Source organism: Pristiophorus japonicus, chromosome 19 (assembly GCF_044704955.1).
Source record: "Pristiophorus japonicus isolate sPriJap1 chromosome 19, sPriJap1.hap1, whole genome shotgun sequence".
NCBI lineage: Eukaryota > Metazoa > Chordata > Chondrichthyes > Pristiophoridae > Pristiophorus > Pristiophorus japonicus.
In genome coordinates, this window is record NC_091995.1 from 75,549,179 (window position 1) to 75,572,557 (window position 23,379).

The 23,379-nt window shown below is 46.7% G+C and overlaps 1 non-coding gene across 1 annotated transcript; it reads left to right on the top strand.

Annotated features, from left to right (window-relative positions):
- The first annotated feature begins 9,641 nt into the window (after positions 1-9,641).
- trnaq-cug (transfer RNA glutamine (anticodon CUG)) lies at positions 9,642-9,713 on the top strand. Its single transcript has one exon. It is a non-coding gene; the product is annotated as a tRNA-Gln (tRNA).
- Positions 9,714-23,379: the final 13,666 nt, after the last annotated feature.

A 23,379-nucleotide genomic window follows, 5' to 3' on the forward strand; every position in this document is an offset into this window, starting at 1 on the left:
ACTTTAGCTACTTTCTGTGGTAGAGAATTCCATAGGTTCACAATTCTCTGAGTGAAGAATTTCTCCTCATCTCGGTCCTAAATGGCTTACCCCTTATCTTTAGACTGTGACCCCTGGTTCTCGACTTCCCCAACATCGGGAACATTCTTCCTGCATCTAACCTGTCCAATCCCGTCAGAATTTTATATGTTTCTATGAGATCCCCTCTCATTCGTCTAAATTCCAGTGAATATAAGCCAAGTCGATCCAGTCTTTCTTCATATGTCAGTTCTGCCATCCCGGGAATCAGTCTGGTGAACCTTCGTTGCACTCCTTCAATAGCAAGCATGTCCTTCCTCAGATTAGGAGACCAAAACTGCACACAATACTCAAGGTGTGGTCTCACCAAGGCCCTGTACAACTGCAGTAAGACCTCCCTGCTCCTATACTCAAATCCTTTCGCTATGAAGGCCAACATGCTATTTGCTTTCTTTACTGCCTGCTGTACCTGCATGCCTACCTTCAAGGACTGATGTACCATGACACCCAGGTCTCATTGCGCCTCCCCTTTTACTAATCTGTCACCATTCAGATAATAATCTGCCTTCCTGTTTTTATCACCAAAGTGGATAACCTCACACTTATCCATGCATTTGCCCATTCACCTAACCTGTCCAAGTCACCCTGCAGCCTCCTAGCATCCTCCTTGCAGCTCGCACTGCCACCCAGCTTAGTGTCATCTGCAAACTTGGAGATATTACATTCAATTCCTTCGCCTAAATCAATAATGTATATTGTAAATAGTTGGGGTCCCAGCTCTGAACCCTGCGGCACCTCACTAGTCACTGCCTCCCACTCTTTGCTTCCTGTCTGCCAACCAGTTCTCTATCCACGTCAGTACATTACCCCCAATACCATGTGCCTTAATTTTGCACACTAATCTCTTGTGTGGGAGCTTGTCAAAAGCCTTTTGAAAGTCCAAATACACCACATCCACTGGTTCTCCCTTATCCACTCTACTAGTTACATCCTCAAAAAACTCTAGAAGATTTGACAAGCATGAGTTCCCTTTCATAAATCCATGCTGACTTGGACCTATCCTGTCACTGCTTTCCAAATGCGCTGCTATTACATCTTTAATAATTGATTCCAGCATTTTCCCCACTACTGATGTCAGGCTAACCGGTCTATAATTCCCTGTTTTCTCTCTCCCTCCTTTTTTATAAAGTGGTGTTACATTAGCTACCCTCCAATCCATAGGAATTGAACCAGAGTCCATGGAATGTTGGAAAATGACCACGAATGCATCTACTATTTCTAGGGCCACTTCGTTAAGTACTCTGGGATGCAGACTATCGGGCCCTGGGGATTTATCGGCCTTCAGTTCCTTCAATTTCCCTAACATCATTTCCTGACTAATAAGGATTTCCCTCAGTTCCCCCTTCTCGCTAGACCCTCGGTCCCCTAGTATTTTCGGGAGGTTATTCGTATCTTCCTTAGTGAAGACAGAACCAAAGTATTTGTTCAATTGGTCTGCCATTTCCTTGTTCCCCATTATGAATTCCCCTGATTCTGACTGCAAGGGACCTACGTTTGTCTTCACTAATCTTTTTCTCTTCACATATCTATAGAAGCTTTTGCAGTCAGTTTTTATGTTTCCAGCCAGCTTCCCTCTCATACTCTATTTTGCCCCTCCTAATTAAACCCTTAGTCCTCCTCTGCTGAATTCTAAATTTCTCCCAGTCCTCAGGTTTGCTGCTTTTTCTGGCCAATTTATATGCCTCTTCCTTGGATTTAACACTTTCCCTAATTTCTCTTGTTAGTCACGGTTGAGCCACCTTCCCCATTTTATTCTTACGCCACACAGTGATGTACAATTGTTGTAGTTCATCCATGTGATATTTAAATGTCTGCCCTTGCCTATCCACTGTCACCCTTTAAGTATCATTCTCCAGTCTAATTCACATCTCATACGTCAAAGTTTATTTTCTTTAAGTTCGGGTGTATAAGAGCTGGAGAATGCCACTACAACGTCCAGCATTTACTAGTGATGAGCTACCTATCAAGGAAATGACAGATTTCCCACTAATAGTGAGACGTGGGGTAAAGAGGAAAAGGCTATTTTGCTGAGCCGGTTGCATTGACCAGCAACAGGTAGGGTATTTGACTCCCAAGTCAAAGACTCTCAAAGCAAGTGCTCTACTCAGAACTCCTACAAGGCAAACAAGCCCAAGGTGGGCAGAGGAAATGTTTCAAGGACACCCTCAAAGCCTCCTTGATAAAATGCAACATCCCCACCGACACCTGGGAGTCCCTGGCCAAAGACCGCCCTAAGTGGAGGAAGTGCATCCGGGAGTGCGCTGAGCGACTAGAGTCTCGTCGCTAAGAGAGTGCAGAAATCAAGCGCAGGCAGCGAAAGGAGCGTGCGGCAAACCAGACTCCCCACCCTTTCCCACCTGTGACAGAGACTGTAATTTCTGTATTGGACTGTTCAGTCACCTCAAAACTCACCTTTACAGTGGAAGCGAGTCTTCCTCGATTTCAAGGGACTGCCGATGATTTGGGCCAACAGCACTGTGTGTGGCCAAGTAGCTCAGCCTCACTCCCTGAGGTGAGCTGTAGCGATGCTGCTCCCACACTGAATAGCGGATTTGCAATCTGGGACATCTCAGTCCCAACTCCCAAAAAGTTCCAAATGGCATCAGCCACTAAATGGGCACCATGCTCCCAGGTCAGTGCTCCCAGGTCAGAAACATAGAAAATAGGTGCAGGAGTAGGCTATTCGGCCCTTCTAGCCTGCACCGCCATTCAATGAGTTCATGGCTGAACATGCAACTTCAGTACCCCATTCCTGCTTTCTTGCCATACCCCTTGATCCCCCTAGTAGTAAGGACTTCATCTAACTCCTTTTTGAATATATTTAGTGAATTGGCCTCAACAACTTTCTGTGGTAGAGAATTCCACAGGTTCACCACTCTCTGGGTGAAGAAGTTTCTCCTCATCTCGGTCTTAAATGACTTACCCCTTATCCTTAGACTGTGACCCCTGGTTCTAGGCTTCCCCAACATTGGGAATATTCTTCCTGCATCTAACCTGTCTAAACCCGTCAGAATTTTAAACGTTTCTATGTGGTCCCCTCTCATTCTTCTGAACTCCAGTGAATAGAAGCCCAGTTGATCCAGTCTTTCTTGATAGGTCAGTCCCGCCATCCCGGGAATCTGTCTGGTGAACCTTCGCTGCACTCCCTCAATAGCAAGAATGTCCTTCCTCAGGTTAGAAGACCAAAACTGTACACAATACTCCAGGTGTGGCCTCACCAAGGCCCTGTACAACTGTAGCAATACCTCCCTGCCCCTGTACTCAAATCCCCTCACTATGAAGGCCAACATGCCATTTGCTTTCTTAACGGCCTGCTGTACCTGCATGCCAACCTTCAATGATTGATGTACCATGACACCCAGGTCTCGTTGCACCTCCCCTTTTCCTAATCTGTCACCATTCAGATAATAGTCTGTCTCTCTGTTTTTACCACCAAAGTGGATAACCTCACATTTATCCACATTATACTTCATCTGCCATGCATTTGCCCACTCACCTAACCTATCCAAGTCGCTCTGCAGCCTCATAGCATCCTCCTCGCAGCTCACACTGTCACCCAACTTAGTGTCATCCGCAAATTTGGAGATACTACATTTAATCCCCTCGTCTAAATCATTAATTTAGTGTACAGTGTAAACAGCTGGGGCCCCAGCACAGAACCTTGCGGTACCCCACTAGTCACTGCCTGCCATTCTGAAAAGTACCCATTTACTCCTACTCTTTGCTTCCTGTCTGACAACCAGTTCTCAATCCATGTCAGCACACTACCCCCAATCCCATGTGCTTTAACTTTGCACATTAATCTCTTGTGTGGGACCTTGTCGAAAGCCTTCTGAAAGTCCAAATATACCACATCAACTGGTTCTCCCTTGTCCACTCTACTGGAAACATCCTCAAAAAATTCCAGAAGATTTGTCAAGCATGATTTCCCTTTCACAAATCCATGCTGACTTGGACCTATCATGTCACCTCTTTCCAAATGCGCTATTATGACATCCTTAATAATTGATTCCATCATTTTAGCCACTACCGATGTCAGGCTGACCAGTCTATAATTCCCTGTTTTCTCTCTCCCTCCTTTTTTGAAAAGTGGGGTTACATTGGCTAACCTCCACTCAATAGGAACTGATCCAGAGTCAATGGAATGTTGGAAAATGACTGTCAATGCATCCGCTATTTCCAAGGCCACCTCTTTAAGTACTCTGGGATGCAGTCCATCAGGCCCTGGGGATTTATCGGCCTTGAATCCCATCAATTTCCCCAACACAATTTCCCGACTAATAAGGATTTTCCTCCTCCTTACTAGACCCTCTGACCCCTTTTATATCCGGAAGGTTGTTTGTGTCCTCCTCAGTGAATACCGAACCAAAGTACTTGTTCAATTGGTCCACCATTTCTTTGTTCCCCGTTATGACTTCCCCTGATTCTGACTGCAGGGGACCTACGTTTGTCTTTACTAACCTTTTTCTCTTTACATATCTATAGAAACTTTTGCAATCCGTCTTAATGTTCCCTGCAAGCTTCTTCTCGTACTCCATTTTCCCTGCCCTAATCAAACCCTTTGTCCTCCTCTGCTGAGTTCTAAATTTCTCCCAGTCCCCGGGTTCACTGCTATTTCTGGCCAATTTGTATGCCACTTCCTTGGCTTTAATACTATCCTTGATTTCCCTTGATAGCCATGGTTGAGCCACCTTCCCTTTTTTATTTTTACGCCAGACAGGAATGTACAATTGTTGTAGTTCATCCATGCGGTCTCTAAATGTCTGCAATTGCCCATCCACAGTCAACCCCTTAAATATAATTCGCTAATCTATCCTAGCCAATTCACACCTCATACCTTCAAAGTTACCCTTCTTTAAGTTCTGGACCATGGTCTCTGAATTAACTGTTTCATTCTCCATCCTAATGCAGAATTCCACCATATTATGGTCACTCTTCCCCAAGGTGCCTCGCACAACGAGATTGCTAATTAATCCTCTCTCATTACACAATACCCAGTCTAAGATGGCCTCCCCCCTAGTTGGTTCCTCGACATATTGGTCTAGAATACCATCCCTTATGCACTCCAGGAAATCCTCCTCCACGTATTGCTTCCAGTTTGGTTAGCCCAATCTATGTGCATATTAAAGTCACCCATTATAACTGCTGCACCCTTATTGCATGCACCCCTAATTTCCTGTTTGATGCCCTCCCCAACATCACTACTACTGTTTGGAGGTCTGTACACAACTCCCACTAACGTTTTTTGCCCTTTGGTGTTCTGCAGCTCTACCCATATAGATTCCACATCATCCAAGCTAATGTCCTTCTGAACTATTGCATTAATCTCCTCTTTAACCAGCAATGCGACCCCACCTCCTTTTCCTTTTATTCTATCCTTCCTGAATGCTGAATACCCCTGGATGTTGAGTTCCCAGCCCTGATCATCCTGGAGCCACGTCTCTGTAATCCCAATCACATCATATTTGTTGACATCTATTTGCACAGTTAATTCATCCAGCTTATTACGGATACTCCTTGCATTAAGACACAAAGCCTTCAGGCTTGTTTTTTTAACACCCTTTGTCCTTTTAGAATTTTGCTATACAGTGGCCCTTTTTGTTCTTTGCCTTGGGTTTCTCTGCCCCCCACTTTTCCTCATCTCCTTTCTGTCTTTTGCTTTTGTCTCCTTTTTGTTTCCCTCTGTCTCCCTGCATTGGTTCCCATCCCCCTGCCATATTAGTTTAACTCCTCCCCAACAGCACTAGCAAGCACTCCCCCTAGGACATTGGTTCCGGTCCTGCCCAGGTGCAGACCGTCCGGTTTGTACTGGTCCCACCTCCCCCAGAACCGGTTCCAATGCTCCGGGAATTTGAATCCCTCCCTGCTGCACCACTGCTCAAGCCACGTATTCATCTGCGCTATCCTGCGATTCCTACTCTGACTAGCACGTGGCACTGGTAGCAATCCCGAGATTACTACTTTTGAGGTCCTACTTTTTAATCTAGCTCCTGTATAAAAACAACTGCCCTTCCTTGATGAGTTCTGTGTGTATACACACTGCACACACATGTTGGATTGTGCAGATCTGAGGTTATAACACTTCAAACTCACTGCTTTTTGGTCTGTGCTGGTGGTGAAAGGCACTATATAAATACACGTTCTTTCTTACACCTGCTCATTTCTCTCCCTCTTGCTCTCAGACTCTTTCCTTCTCTGCATTTCACGTTCTCCTCTCTTTCCAGTCTCCTCCCCCTTGCAATCTCTTGTTACTTTTTTGTACTGCAGTCTATTTTTCAGTCTCTGCCTTCCTTTCAGCCTTTAGCACCTTGCTGTTTGTGGGAGAAGGCGCCGAACACCTCGAATCTCTTAGTCGGCTGCATGCGGAAGCCAAATGCAAACAATGGAAAGAACGCACGTCAACCCAAGCACCCCACCCACTCCCGTCCCTCCAACCACCGTCTGCCCCACCTGTGACAGAGACTGCAGGTCCTGCATTGGACTCATCACTCACCTGAGAACACGTATTAGTGTGGAAGCAAGTCATCCTTGACTCCGAGGGATTGCCTAAGAAGACGAAAAAGATGTCTTTCCCTTGCTCTGCCTCGCCTTATTCACCTTCTTATTCATTGATATGAGGCGGTCCCTGGGTGAACATGTAGCCTTTCTCGGCGCCTCTCACTGAAATCCTGCCTGTGGAAATGAGTTTGCAAAAGTTGTCACTCTTGTGAATAATGAATCTCAGCCCCCAATATTTCCCCACTATTGACAATTCTGATCGAATTCCCTACAAGAGGTGTTAACGGGATGTTACTGAGCATAAATTGCCTGCATTTGTGTTTTATTTTCTGAATGCGATTCAACATTAAAATCAAGTCAAATCGATCAAAAATAAACAGTGTTGGTAATCAGAAAGCTTGGGAATCGGCAGCAAAACACGTGGAAATAATCAGAGCAATTGAAGTGAATGATGGATGCAGCTTCTCCACTGCATTCTCAAAACCTCCTCCCTACAAGAGGTATGTAGAAGGCGGGGCAGAGCTGGGTGTCTGGTGCATGGGGGTGGTAGATCCCAGCAAGGGTCAGTCGGTGCAGGGGGTAGGAGGCCCCAGCAAGGGTCAGTCGGTGCAGGGGGTGGGAGACCCCAGCAAGGGTCAGTCGGTGCAGGGGGTGGTAGACCCCAGCAAGGGTCAGTCAGTGCAGGGGGTGGGAGACCCCAGCAAGGGTCAGTCGGTGCAGGGGGTGGTAGACCCCAGCAAGGGTCAGTCAGTGCAGGGGGTGGGAGACCCCAGCAAGGGTCAGTCGGTGCAGGGGGTGGTAGATCCCAGCAAGGGTCAGTCGGTGCAGGGGGTGGTAGATCCCAGCAAGGGTCAGTCGGTGCAGGGGGTAGGAGACCCCAGCAAGGGTCAGTCGGTGCAGGGGGTGGTAGACCCCAGCAAGGGTCAGTCGGTGCAGGGGGTGGTAGATCCCAGCAAGGGTCAGTCGGTGCAGGGGGTAGGAGATCCCAGCAAGGGTCAGTCGGTGCAGGGGGTGGGAGACCCCAGCAAGGGTCAGTCGGTGCAGGGGGTAGGAGACCCCAGCAAGGGTCAGTCGGTGCAGGGGGTGGTAGACCCCAGCAAGGGTCAGTCGGTGCAGGGAGTGGTAGACCCCAGCAAGGGTCAGTCGGTGCAGGGGGTGGTAGATCCCAGCAAGGGTCAGTCGGTGCAGGGAGTGGTAGACCCCAGCAAGGGTCAGTCGGTGCAGGGGGTGGTAGATCCCAGCAAGGGTCAGTCGGTGCAGGGGGTAGGAGACCCCAGCAAGGGTCAGTCGGTGCAGGGGGTGGTAGATCCCAGCAAGGGTCAGTCGATGCAGGGGATAGGAGACCCCAGCAAGGGTCAGTCGGTGCAGGGGATAGGAGACCCCAGCAAGGGTCAGTCAGTGCAGGGGGTAGGAGACCCCAGCAAGGGTCAGTCGGTGCAGGGGGTAGGAGACCCCAGCAAGGGTCAGTCGGTGCAGGGGATAGGAGACCCCAGCAAGGGTCAGTCAGTGCAGGGGGTAGGAGACCCCAGCAAGGGTCAGTCGGTGCAGGGGATAGGAGACCCCAGCAAGGGTCAGTCAGTGCAGGGGGTGGGAGAACCCAGCAAGGGTCAGTCGGTGCAGGGGATAGGAGACCCCAGCAAGGGCCAGTCGGTGCAGGGGGTAGGAGACCCCAGCAAGGGTCAGTCGGTGCAGGGGGTGGTAGACCCCAGCAAGGGTCAGTCGGTGCAGGGGATAGGAGACCCCAGCAAGGGCCAGTCGGTGCAGGGGGTAGGAGACCCCAGCAAGGGTCAGTCGGTGCAGGGGGTGGTAGACCCCAGCAAGGGTCAGTCGGTGCAGGGGGTGGTAGACCCCAGCAAGGGTCAGTCGGTGCAGGGGGTGGTAGACCCCAGCAAGGGTCAGTCGGTGCAGGGAGTGGTAGACCCCAGCAAGGGTCAGTCGGTGCAGGGGGTAGGAGGCCCCAGCAAGGGTCAGTCGGTGCAGGGGGTAGGAGGCCCCAGCAAGGGTCAGTCGGTGCAGGGGGTAGGAGGCCCCAGCAAGGGTCAGTCGGTGCAGGGGGTAGGAGACCAGTCGGTGCCCCTCCCGTCCCATGCCCAGCTCTGGCCCTGCAACTCGCAGCGTGGTTTTCCAGCCCGAATGCAGAGATGTGCATGGTGTGAACGGTGCAAACTAATGCATTTCCCTCACTGGCTCCATTGGCTCCAGGAACCTTCCCGCTGACATTCAGAGCACTTGCTGTGGTCCGGACACTGCACCAAGCTGCATTAATTTGAGCTTGGAGCCAAGGTGCCCATTTGCTGCTCTCCTCTCGCTGCCCACCTTTGACCCCGGGACTTCTGTCTGATTCCAGCATCTCACTCCGCACAGAATACCCTGTAACCAGGGGACATGCCCTATATTCAGGGGGCGGGCCCTGTAACTAGGCGGCGGGTCCTGTATCCAGGGGGCGTACCCTGTAACCAGGGGGTGGGTCCTGTATCCGGGGGGTGGGCCCTGTGTCCAGGGGGCGGGTCCTGTATCCAGGGGGCGGGTCCTGTTAGATTCAGTTTCTGCAAAAAGCGGAAATTCCCGATTCCCATTGTTCCCGGGGGAGCAGCCGCAAACCCGCCAGCGACCCGCCCCCTGGATACAGGACCCGCCCCCTGGATACAGGACCCGCCCCCTCCTGACTGGATCCCTCCCCCTCCTCCTTCCCCTTCTCTCCCTCCCCCCCTCTCTAACACCAGCATGTCTCGTCCTTTTCAAGCGCTATAAAGACAAAATGAGCGGTGCTGTATCCCCGCCATATATCCACAATGTATCCCCGCCATATATCCACAATGTATCTCTCCACATTGTATCCCCGCCATATATCCACAATGTATCTCTCCACATTGTATCCTCGCCATATATCCACAATGTATCCCCGCCATATATCCACAATGTATCTCTCCACATTGTATCCCCGCCATATATCCACAATGTATCTCTCCACAATGTATCCCCGCCATATATCCACAATGTATCTCTCCACAATGTATCCATGTAGCTCTCTCGGGTTGGTTACAGTGTTGCGGCCCTCAGCACGTGGTTCCATGGTGTAATGGTTAGCACTCTGGACTCTGAATCCAGCGATCCGAGTTCAAATCTCGGTGGAACCTAGTCATTTTAATTCCTCCATTACAATATCTGCACTCCATTTTATAAATCAGGATGTTTTATTGCTGTTATGGTAAAGACAATTTTGTTCTTCGCTATTTTTTTAAATTATTTTTTCTTCTTTCAATTTTGCCCCTGTCTCTTCATTTAATCCACAGTGTTTCATTATTGGCTAGTTTGTTCTTATTTTTAGCAGAGTATATTTATTCTAAACTATATTTCCTCTTTCCCTACCTCTTGCCAGTTTATTTGGGGGTAAAATCACCATGATTATAATTCTATGTCTTTTACTCGTTTCAAAATGTTTCCTACATATTTCTTCCTCCACTTTCCTTCCACTATTAGATGGTCTGTCGTATCTCAATCTATATGGGTTCCGTTTCTATCTTAATGTTAGTTATGTCCCTTTTCCCTACTGCCATTAAGCTATCTCTAATTAGTGTAACCACCCACCTCCGTTATACCTTCCTTACCATTTCTAAATAGGTTATAACCTGAAATATTTAACTGCTAATCTTGTTCCTTGTGTAACCATGTGTCATTATATTTGCTACATCTGGTTCCCCGCTATGAATTAAAGCCTCCAGTTCCCTCGTTTGGTTTCGGATGCTGTGCACATTGCTGTTTAATTGGTTCATAGAATCATAGAATGGTCTCAGCACAGAAGAAGACCATTCGGCCCATCGAGGCCATGTCGGCTCTCTCCAAGAGCACCTCAGCTAGTCCCACCCTTTCCCCGTAGCCCTGCAATTTTTTTTCTTTCAGGTATTTATTTAATTCCCTTTTAAAAGCCACGATTGAATCTGCCTCCACCACCCTTTCAGGCCGTGCATTCCAGATCCTAACCACTTGCTGCGTAAAAAAGTTTTTCCTCATGTCGCCTTTGGTTCTTTTTTTCAATCACCTTAAATCTGTGTCCTCTGGCTCCCGACCCTTCCACCAATGGGAACAGTTTCTCTCTGTCTACTCTGTCTAGACCCCGTATGATTTTGAACACCTCGATCAAATCTCCTCTCAACCTTCTCTGCTCCAAGGAGAACAATGGCAGCTTCTCCAGTCTATCCACGTAACTGAAGTCCCTCATTCCTGGAACCATTCTTGTAAACCTTTTCTACCCCCTCTCTAAGGCCTTCACATCCTTCCTAAAGAGCGGTGCCCAGAATTAGACACAGTACTCCAGTTGTAGCCGAACCAGTGTTTCACAAAGTTTCATCATAATTTCCTTGCTTTTGTACTCTGTGCCTCTATTTATGAGGCCCAGGGTCCTGTAAGCTTTTTAACTGCTTTCCCAACCTGCCCTGCCACCTTCAACAATTTGTGTACATATACCCCCCGGTCTCTCTGTTCATGCACACCTTCAGGATTGTACCTTTTAGTTTATATTGTCTCTCCTCGTTCTTCCTACCAAAAGATATCACTTTGCTCTTTTCTGCGTTAAATTTCATCTGCCACATGTCCACCCATTCCACCAGCCTGTCTATGTCCCTTGAAGTCTATCACGATTCCCCTCACTGTTCATTATACTTCCAAGTTTTGTGTCATCTGCAAATTTTGAAATTGTACACCCAAGCCCAAGACAAGTTAGATGCAGGAAGAATGTTCCTGATATTGGGGAAGTCCAGAACCAGGGGACACAGTCCAAGGATAAGGGGTAAGCCTTTTAGGACCGAGATGCGGAGAAACTTCTTCACTCAGAGAATTGTGAACCTGTGGAATTCTCTACCACAGAAAGTTGTTGAGGCCAGTTCGTTAGATATATTCAAAAGGGAGTTAGATGCGGCCCTTACAGCTAAAGGGATCTATGGAGAGAAGGCAGGAGTGGGGTACTGAAGTTGCATGATCAGCTATGATCATATTGAATGGTGGTGCAGGTTCGAAGGGCCGAATGGCACCTATTTTCTATGTTTCTATGTTTCTATTAATATATATCAAGAAAAGCAGTGGTCCTCGAACTGACTGCTGGGGAACACCTACCTCCAGTCCGAAAAGCAACTGTTCACCACTACTCTCTGTTTCCTGCCACTTAACCAATTTCGTATCCATGCTGCCACTGTCCCTTTTATTCCATGGGCTTCAACTTTGCTGGCAAGCCTATTATGTGGCACTTTATCAAATGCCTTTTGGAAATCCACATGCACCACATCAACCGCATTGCCCTCATCAACCCTCTCTGTTACCCTCATCAAAAAACTCAATCAAGTTAGTTAAACACGATTTGCCTTTAACAAATCCGTGCTGGCTTTCCTTAATTGATCCACACTTGTCCAAGTGACTGTTAATTTTGTCTCGGATTATCGTTTCTGAGAACTTCCTCACCACCGAGGTTAAACTGACCTTTATATTAACATTCCTTCTCACTTGGTTTTTAACCGCCATTTTATACTGACCTCTTATGTCAACCTTGTTCCTTACCTTGGTCTGATCTTTTCTCTCATCTCCTATTTCTTTCATCTTCAGGTTTATGTTGTTTTCACCATATCCCTCCCTCCCATCTTATTAATTTAAAGTCCTGTCCACAGCTCCATTTATTCTTTCCATGAGGACTCTGGTCACTTTCCGGTTCAGGTACCCGTCCCAGTGTTACAGCTCCTTCCTGTTCAGTACTAAAATGGAACCCCTCCTTTCGAGACCTGTCTTTCAGCCATGTGTTCACCTTCCTGATCTTCCTTTCCCTATGCCAATTGGCACATGGCTCGGGTAATAATCCCGTCATTACCACCCATTAGGTCATGTTTTTAAATTTAATTCCTAGTTTATGATATTCCATCAGTAAGACCACCTCCCTGTGCTTCTCTATGCTGTTGGTCCTGACATGGACCATGACACCTGGATCTACCTCTCCCTTTCTAAGTTCCTTTCCAGTTGTCCAAGATATCCTTTACCCGGGTAGGTAACACTCCCTCCAGGACTCTCAGTTGTGATTGCAGAGGACGGCAACTATTCCCCTAATTATCGAATCCCCTACGACTACAATCTTTCTAATCTTCTCCTCCCCCCCGATTGGACAGTCTCCTGCTTCATGGTGCTACAGTTAGAACATAAGAAATAGGAGCAGGAGTCGGCCATTCGGCCCCTCGAGCCTGCTCCGCCATTCAATAAAATCATGGCTGATCTGATCTTGGCCTCAACTCCACTTCCCTGCCCACTCCCCATAACCCTCGACTCCCCTATCATTCAAAAATCTGTCTATCTCCGCCTTAAATATATTCAATGACCCAGCCTCCACAGCTCTCTGGGGCAGGGAATTCCACAGATTTACAACCCTCTGAGAGAAGAAATTCCTCCTCATTTCTGTTTTTAAATGGGCGGCCCCTTATTCTGAAACTATGCCTCTAGTTCTAGATTTCCCCCCACGAGGGGAAACATCCTCTCTGCATCTAACCGGTCAAGTCTTTCACTAAGATCACCTCTCAGTCTCCCAAACTTTAAAGAATACAGGCCCGACCTGCTCAACTTATCTTCATAAGACAACCCCTTCATCTCAGGAATCAACCTCGTGAACCTCGTTAGCATCTGGCCACCCGTCCTGCAGCTTTCATTCTCATGCCCACTGATAGCAAGTACATGGTGCCTGTTGGACAGGACCAGTGTCTCCGAGACCTCCTTCTCTACCTCTCCTAGGTCCCCCCACCTCGCTGCTGTGACAGTCAAACTCTCAGTTGTGATTGCAGAGGACGCCAATTATCCCAATAATTATCGAATCCCCTACAACTACAATCTTTCTAATCTTCTCCTCCCCCCACAATTGGACAGTCTCCTGCTTCACGGTGCCACAGTTAGAACATAAGAAATGGGAGCAGGAGTCAGCCATTCGGCCCCTCGAGCCTGCTCCACCATTCAATAAGATCATGGCTGATCTGCTCTTGGCCTCAACTCCACTTCCCTGCTCGCTCCCCATAACCCTCAACTCCCCTATTGTTCAAAAATCTGTCTATCTCCACCTTAAATATTTGCAATGACCCAGCCTCCACTTCCTGCCCCTGTGTTTTCCTCTGAGATGTGACTGTACTCTGGGGTAAACTATCCAAAGATACCACCCCTGCCCATGTGTGTCGAAGTGTCTTGAACTCGCACTCCAGCTCAACGACGCTGAGCCGGAGTGAGTCAGGGCAGAGACATTCCCTGTAGACGTGGCAATCCAGGATGGCCTCGCTGTCCCACAAACTCCCTCATACATACTGAGTGAGTTATGAAGGCCTGACGCCTCTGTGGGTGCTCTTTACCTTTCCGCCATCGATCATAAGTTTATATCTAACCTTCAGGGCTGTTGAGCACGATGGGCCGAAATGGCCTCCTTCTGCACTGTAGATTTCTATGTTTCTATTTTCACTCCATTCTCAGTGTAGCATGCAACAGTCAGGCACAAGGTCCGCTCCGAGGCTTTGCTCATTGCTTTGCTCATTACTGCCCAGCTCAACACCCCTACCCCATCATTTTCATTCCCTCCCTTAGGATAGCCCAGCTGCAGTAAGAAAGCTACATTGCATTTATATAGCAGCACATCATATTCTTTAGAAAGATCCCACAGCGTTTCACATACAATGATTTACAGATGATGTTATGTGTACAGCAATGCCCCACAAATGACAATGAGGTGAATTACCAGTTAATCTGCTTTTTATTGGTTGGTTGAAGTAGCTTGCCGGAGCACACAGAACATGCTGCATCTCCTCAAAGTGCCATTTAGATTTTAATATCCACCTGAACAGGCAGGTGGAGCCTTGGGTGGACATCTAGAAAGAAAGACTTGCATTTATATAGCGCCTTCCACTACCTCAGGACATCCCAAAGCGCTTTCCAGCCAAATTGAAATACTTTTGGAGTGTAGTCACTGTTGTAATGTGGGAAACGCGGCAGCCAATTTACGCACAGCAAGCTCCCACAAACAGCAATGTGATAATGATCAGATCATCTGTTTTTGTTATATTGATTGAGGGATAAATATTGGCCCACGACACCGGGGATAACTCCCCTGCTTTTCTTCGAAATAGTGCCCTGGGATCTTTTACGTCCACTTGAGAGAGCAGACGGGGCCTCGGTTTAACGTCTCATCTGAAAGACGGCACCGTCAACAGTTCAGCGCTCCCTCAGTACTGTATTGATAATGGGGATTTCAATTATCCTAATATAGATTGGGATAGTAACAGGGTAAAGGGCAGAGAGGGGAGAAGTTCCTGAAATGTGTACAAGAGAACTTTCTTGATCAGTGTGTTTCCAGCCCAATGAGGAAGCAGAGCTGGATCTAGTTCTGGGGAATGAAATGGAGCAAGTTTCAGTGGGGGAGCATTTGGGGAACAGTGATCATAAAATCAAGTTTCGAATGGTTATGGAAAAGGACCAGGAACAATCAAGTGTGAAAATATTGAACTGGCAGAGGGCTAACTTCAGTGAGTTGAAAAGGGAATTGGAATCGAACCTTGGTAGGCAACACAGTAATTGAACAACGAACGGGACACCTTCACAGCGATGATTTGGGTACAGAGTAGACACATTCCTATGAAGGGGGAAAATTTCATCCGAAGCTAGAGCTCCCTGAATGATTAAAGATAAAGATTAAAATGAGACCGAGCAAGGAGGCTTATGACAAATGTAAGGGTCATAATATAGTATTATCATCATAGGCAGTCCCTCGAAATCGAGGGAGACTTGCTTCCACTCTAAAAGTGAGTTCTTAGGTGACCGAACAGTCCAATATGGGAATTACAGTCTCGGTCACAAGTGGGACAGACAGTGGTTGAAGGAAAGGGTGGGTGGGGAGTCTGCCTGCGTTTGCTTTCTGCATGCTCTCGGCGACGAGACTCGAGGTGCTCAGCGCCCTCCCGGATGCTCTTCCTCCACTTAGGGCAGTCTATGGCCAGGGACTCCCAGGTGTTGGTGAGGATGTCACACTCTATCAAGGAGGCTTCGAGGGTGTCCTTGAAACGTTTCCTCCGCCCAGCTGGGGCTCACTTGCCGTGTAGTAGTAATACAGTAAGAACAAAGCTGAATATAGAGGAGATATTAAAAAAAGGAATAAGAGGGGTAAAGATAAAGCATAAGAATAGATTAGCGGCTAATATAAAAGGGAAACCAAAGGACTTTTATAAACATTTAAATAGTGAAATGGTCGTCAACGGAAGGGTGGGGCTGATTTGGGACCAAAAAGGAAATCTTCCTGTGGAGGCAGAGGGCAGAGGGCATGGCTGAGGTACTAAATGAGTACTTTACATCTGTCTTCACTAGAGAAGAGGATGCTGCCAGTGTATCAGTAAAGGAGGAGGCAGTAGCGATATTGGATATTGGATAGAGTAAAACTAGGTAAAGAGGCACTACTTAAAAGGTTGGCAGTACTCCAAGTGGAAATGTCACCCGGTCCGGATGGGATGCATCCGCGGTTACTGAAGGAAGTAAGGCTGGAAATTGCAGAGGCTCTAGTCACAATCTTCCTTGGTTATGGGAGTGGTGCGGAGGATTGCCAATGTTAGACCCCCGTTTAAAAAGGGGGAGAGGGATAAACCCAACAATTACAGGCCAGTCAGCCTAACCTCGGTGGTAGGGAAACTTTGAGAGACAAAATCAATTGGCATTTGGAAAAGTATAGGCTAATAAATGAAAGTCAGCACAGATTTGTTAAAGGCAAATCTTGGCCAACTAATTTGATCGAATTGTTTGATGAAGTAATGGAGAGGGTTGATGAGGACAGTGCAGTTGATGTTGTGTATATGGACTTTCAAAAGGCATTTGACAAAAGTGCCACATAATAGACTTGTTAGCAAAATTAAAGCCCATAGGATTAAAGGGAGTGTAGCTGCATGGATATAAAACTGGTTATGGGACAGAGTGTAGCAATGAACAGTTGTTTTTTCAGGACATGTACAGTGGTGTTCTCTAGGGGTCTGTATTAGGACCACTGCTCTTGTTGATATCTTAATAGAAACATAGAAAATGGGAGCAGTAGTCAGCCATTCGGCCCTTCGAGTCTGCACCGCCATTCAATATGATCACGGCTGATCCTCTATCTCAACACCATATTCCTGCTTTATCCCCTTACCCTTTTGTTTCTAGAAGTCTATCTCCCTCTTAAATATATTCAGTGACTCGGCCTCCACAGCCTTCTGTGGTAGAGAATTCCACAGGTTCACCACCCTCTGAGTGAAAATATTTCTCCTCATCTTGGTTCTAAATTTCCTACCCCATATCCTGAGACTGTGACCCCTTGTTCTAGATTTCCCAGCCCGGGGAAACATCCTCCCCCCATCCAGTCTATCCAACCCAGTCAGAATTTTATACGTTTCAATGAGATCCCCTCTCATTCTTCTAAACTCCAGTGAATACAGGCCCAGTCGACCCAATCTCTCCTCTTATGACAGTCCTGCCATCCCAGGAATCAGTCTGGTGAACCTTCGCTGCACTCCCTCTATGGCAAATATATCCTTTCTTAGGTAAGACAACCAAAACTGCACACAATATTCCAGGTGTGGTCTCACCAAGACGTGGACTTGGGTATATAGGGCTTAATTTCAACGTTTTCAGATGATACTTAAATTGGATATGTAGTAAACAGAGGAGGATCATAATAGACTTCAGGAGGATAGAGGCAGATTGGTGAAATGGACAGACACATGGCAGATGTAATTTAACACGGAGAAGTGTGAAGTGATACATCTTGGTTGGAAGAATAAGGAGAGGCAACATGAACTAAATGGTACAATTTTAAAGGCGCTGCAGGAACAGAGTGTCCTGGGGATGTACGTATGGCAGAACTAGTTGAGAAGGCTGTTCAAAATAGCATACGAGATCCTTGGCTTTATTCATAGAGGAACAGAGTACAAAAGCAAGGAAGTTGCATTACCATCGCTGAATCCCCCACCATCAACATCCTGGGGGTCACCATTGACCAGAAACTTAACTGAACCAGCCACATAAATACTGTGGCAACAAGAGCAGGTCAGAGGCTGGGTATTCTGCGACAAGTGTCTCACCTCCTGACTCCCCAAAGCCTTTCCACTATCTACAAGGCACAAGTCAGGAGTGTGATGGAATACTCTCCACTTGCCTGGATGAGTGCAGCTCCAACAACACTCAAGAAGCTTGACATCATCCAGGACAAAGCAGCCCGCTTGATTGGCACCCCATCCACCACCTTCAACATTCACTCACTCCACCACCGGCGCACCGTGGCTGCAGTGTGTACCATCTACAAGATGCACTGCAGCAACTCGCCAAGGCTTCTTCGGCAACACCTCCCAAACCCGTGACCTCTACCACCTAGAAGGACGAGGGCTGCAGGCGCAAGGGAACACCACCACCTCCAAGTCACACACCATCCTGACTTGGAAATATATTGGCCGTTCCTTCATCGTTGCTGGGTCAAAATCTGGGAACTCCCTCCCTCACAGCACTGTGGGAGCATCTTCACCACACGGACTGCAGTGGTTCAAGGCGGCGGCTCACCACCATCTTCTCAAGGGGCAGTTAGGGATGGGCAATAAATGCCGGCCTTGCCATGAATTAATAAAAAGATATGTTGAACCTATATAATCCCCTGGTTCGGCCTCAGCTGGAATATTGTGTTCAATTCTGGGCACCACACTATAGATAGGATGTCAAGGCCTTGGAGAGGGTGCAGAAGAGATTTACTGTAACAGTACCAGGGAGGAGGGACTTCAATTATGTGGAGAGATTGGAGAAGCAGGGGTTGTTCTCCTCAGAGCAGAGAAGGTTAAAATGAAATTCGATAAAGGTGCTCAAAATCACGAAAGCTTTTGATAGAGTAAATGGGGCGGGAAACTGTTTCCAGTGGCAGAAGGGTTAGTGACCAGAGGACACAGATTTAATGTGATTGGCACGAGGCAACACGAGGAAACATTTGATTTGTAGTGTGTTGTGATCTGAAAGGGCGGGGGAAACAGACTCAACAGTAACATTCAATTGAGAATTGAATAAATACTTGAAGGGAAAATATTTAGAGGGCTATGGGGAAAGAGCAGGGGAGTGGGTTTATTTGGATAGCTCTTTCACAGAGCTGGCAAAAGGCCGCCTTCTGTGCTCTGATTTAATGATGCAACTGAGTAGTGGTATTGGACTAGAGGGAGAGGCATGATGGGAGATGATACTAAAACAAGAATCACAGTAAATAATTCAGAGTACCAAGTGGATATTCAAGGTTGGTGAGACAGCCACATTTTGGTTAAAAAAATTATTATACTGAGTGCTGTAGAAAAACGGAAGGATATGAGGGTTTGGGAGCACCTCACATGGATAAGCAAATGAATGTTATGGCAAGAGGTGTTGCAAGATAAAAGGTTACTTCTATCAGTTTCTTTTTCCTTTAACTCCAAAAACTGCTAATAGCCAGACCACCTTTATCTGCTCACCTCGAGTTCGTTTCCCTATATCGCCGCACCTACATCCTGCTTAGTCATAAACTCCCTTCCTTCTTGGGATTCTGGATGAATGCCTTGGTTCCATTCTGCAGCACCATCATCATCATCGGCAGTCCCTCGAAATCGAGGAAGACTTGCTTCCACTCCAAAAGTGAGTTCTCAGGTGGCTATACAGTCCAATATGGGAATTACAGTCTCTGTCACAGGTGGGACAGACAGTGGTTGAAGGAAAGGGTGGGTGGGAAGCCTGGTTTGCCGCAAGCTCCTTCTGCTGCCTGCGCTTGTTTTCTGCACGCTCTCGGCGATGAGACCCAAGGTGCTCAGCGACCTCCTGGTTGCACTTCCTCCACTTAGAGCAGCGGTCTTTGGCCAGGGACCCCCAGGTGTCGGTGGGGATGTTGCATTTTATCAAGGAGGCTTTGAGGGTGCCCTTGAAACATTTTGTCCGCCCACCTGGGGCTCGCTTGCCGTGAGGGAGTTCAGAGTAGAGCGCTGCGAATAATGTGGCCCGCCCAACGGAACTGGTCGAGTGTGGTCAGTGCTTCGATGCTGGGGTTGTTGGCCTGATCAAGAACACTAACGCTGGTGCATCTATCTCCCAGGGGATTTGCAGGATCTTGCGGAGGCATCGTTGGTGGTATTTCTCCAGTGATTTGAGGTGTCTACTGTACATGGTCCACGTCTGAGCCACACAGGAGGGCCTGATCTTCGAACACCCGTACACTGCCAGTTGGACAATGCCTGTGCACTTCACAACTAAGCCCCAAGAGCATTCGTTACATGTTTTAGTTGTAATCGGACACGGACCTGACCCCTCAACTCAGCTAGCTATCAGGCCTTTATGAGTGAGTCCTTCCTGTCTCTGACTCTCAGTTTAGCATCCCAGGTTTCAGCACCAAATCTGTAGGATTTCTTCCCTCTCTTATTCAATAGGCAATGCAACAGCTTTTTTTAAACCAGAAAGAAGTAACTTTTCATACAACCTTTTTTCTAGCGACTACAACTCAGGACAAAGAATCGGTTGAGTTTTTCGTCTTGAGGGAAGAAGGTTGTTCTTTTATACCGTCTTGTCTTACTGTTGCATCTGCTTCTCCTGAAAACCCTTGTAGAATGGGGTCTTTTATACGGCGTTCTTTCTTTCAAATCTGCTGTTTGATCATCATACATTAAAAGGGTTGATTTTAAACACCATCTTGCAGACCTGCCTCCCTTATCTTTACAATTGTCAGCATTGTTTCTGCTGATCAACAATTCGGGCTGTTTAGCTCACGGAGGCTCCCTTCAGTCTTGCAGACATATGCGTTTCCTTCTCCAACCATCCTGGACAGTAAGCAAACCATCATGCATCCTGATTTTGGTCAAGCTGACCGTTGTGTTCTTTTACCAGGAAATCGAGGGTTTCAAGTCCACTATTTTAGTCTTTAAAACATGCATCAAAAGTCCTTAATGAAAAGTCCAAAATATAACGATGAATCTACATAAATTTTAATCATAAGACAGTTTGTATACTGCTTGCATTTTTAGGCTCACATGAATTTAAATTCAGGTAATTAAATAAATCTGGAATTAAAAAAATGTGACCATGAAACTACCGGATTATCATTAAAAACCCATCTGATTCACTAATGTCCTCAAGAGATGGAAATCTGCCGTCCTTACCCGGTCTGGCCTATGTGTGACTCCAGACCCACAGCTTCACTGTCCTCTGAAATGGTGGCTCCTTTCAAGGCCAATTAAGGATGGACAATAAATGCTGGCTTTGCTGGCGACGCTCACATCCCGTGAATGATTAAAAAAAATATACAGGAAGGATGTTAAGACAAAAAGGTACAGCACAAATGTACACAATGCTGCTTGGAATAAGAAAATACAAATATGAAGGACTTGAAATATTGGGGCAGTTCTCAGGACAAAGTAAAAGAAAATAAGGAACTTGTATTTATATAGCGCCTTTCATGACATCAGTCCCAAAGCGCTGTACAGCCACCCAAATATTGTTGAAGTGTTGCAATGTACAAAACACAGCAGCCAATTTGCGCACAGCAAGCTCCCACAATCAGCAATGTGATAATGATCAGATAATCTGCTTTAGTGATAGTGGTTGAGGGATACTCAAATGCTCTTCTTCGAATGGTGCCTTTTACATCCACTTGAGAGAGCAGACGATGCCTCGGTTTAAAATCTCATCTAAAAGACGGCACCTCCGACAGTGCAGCATTCCCTCAGCACTGCAGTGTCAGCCTGGATTATGTGCTCAAGGGCATATAGAAACACGGTTTCCAATGATTGAGCGGTCTAGAACGAGGGAGCAGAGATACAAAAATAAATATGAGAAATTTAGCAGAAATGTTTAAAAAGATACAAAGTATTGGAAGGCTGTGGGAATGCACTACCAGAGTTAGTGATTGAAGTAGAGTCCATAATCAACATTACATATCCCACATTACAACAGTGACTATACTTCAAAAGTACTTCATTGGCTGTAAAGCAGAGACGTCCAATGGTCGTGAAAGGCGCTATATAAATCCAAGTCTTTCTTCCTAACATTTAATAGGTTTTATAGGTGGTTGAAGGGAAGGGGGATAAAGGAATATGGGAACAGGGTGGGCACATGAGATTGGGCCTATTGTTTGAACAGAGGATACAAGACCAGGTGGGTTAAGCTTGAAGTGTATAAAAAAAACTGTATAAAACATATTTACGAAAGGATATACTTGCTTTGGAGGCAGTTCAGAGAAGGTTCACTGGGTTGATCCCGGGGATGAGTGGGTTGACTTTTGAGGAAAGGTTGAGTAGGTTGGGCCTGTACTTGTTGGAATTCAGGTGATCTTGTCAAAACGTATAAGATTATGAGGGGGCTTGACAAGGTGGATGCAGAGAGGATGTTCCCACTGATGAGGGAGACTAGAACTAGAGGCCATGATCTTAGAATAAGGGGCCGCCCATTTAAAACAGAGATGAGGAGAAATTTCTTCTCTCAGAGGGTTGTGGAGCTGTGGAATTCGCTGCCTTAGAGAGCTGTGGAAGCCAGGACATTGAATAAATTTAAGACAGAAATAGACAGTTTCTTAAACGATAAGGCAATAAGGGGTTATGGGGAGTGGGCAGGGAAGTGGAGCGGAGTCCATGATCGGATCAGCCATGATCGTATTAAATGGCGGAGCAGGTTCGAGGGGCCGTATGGCCTACACCAGCTTCTATTTCTTATGTTCTTATGTAACACTAATTAGGTCACAGCTAGAGTACTGAGTGCAGTTCTGGTCACCACATTACAGGAAAGATGTGATTGCACTGGAGAGGGTACAGAAATTTAGAGAATCTTAGCTATGAGGAAAGATTGCATAGGCTGGGGTTGTTTTCCTTGGAACAGAGGAGACTGAGGGGAGACCTTATTGAGGTTATGAGGGGCCTAGATAAAGTGAATAGAAAGGACCTACATCCCTTACCAGAGTAATTGGTAGAAGGTTTAGTGTGGAAATTTCTTCACCCAGAGGGTGATGGGGGTCTGGAACTCACTGCCTGAAAGGGTGGTAGAGGCAGAAACCCTCACCACATTTAAAAAGTACTTGGATGTGCACTTAAAGTGCTGTAACCTACAGGGCTACGGACCGAGAGCTGGAAAGTGGGATTAGGCTGGGTAGCTCTTTGTTGGCCGGCACGGACACGATAGGCCGAATGGCCTCCTTCCCTTGCGTAACTTTCTATGATTCTATGAAACACAAACATTGACCGGTTGGACCAAAGGGCCTTTTTTCACTTTGTATTACGTAGAATTTCACAGAAATTACACCATCACAATGGGCCAAAATGGCCTTCTTCTATGCTGCAATTCACTGAACAGCATTACTGCCTCTTTACCATCCGAAAAATAAGTTTTATTTTGTAATATCTTTTCAGAAAGAAAAAATAACGCTGCTGTGATCTCATCTTCACTGCAATAGTTTTGGTGTAGAAGAAAGGCTCCCACGGTGGTTAGGAAGGCAAAACCTTTGAATTCAATGGAAAATTAAGACTTAAGGCTTTAGGCAGAGGCTGTTACCGACCCTCTACATAAAAAGCACAAAGATGCACTTCAACAACAAATCTGAACTTCTCTTAATGAAGACGGTGGTACCACGTATTTCAGCAAACATGCTGACCATCTTGGACACTTTAATAATCTTCTGTGGACTGAAACTCATGGCCTGAAGTTTAAAATTGTCACTGGAGAACACAGTTCAGATGAATCGCTGGGTATAACATGCATTTATACACCATTCAAAGCATCTTCTGAATAATTAAAAGCAGCTTCCTGTGGAACATA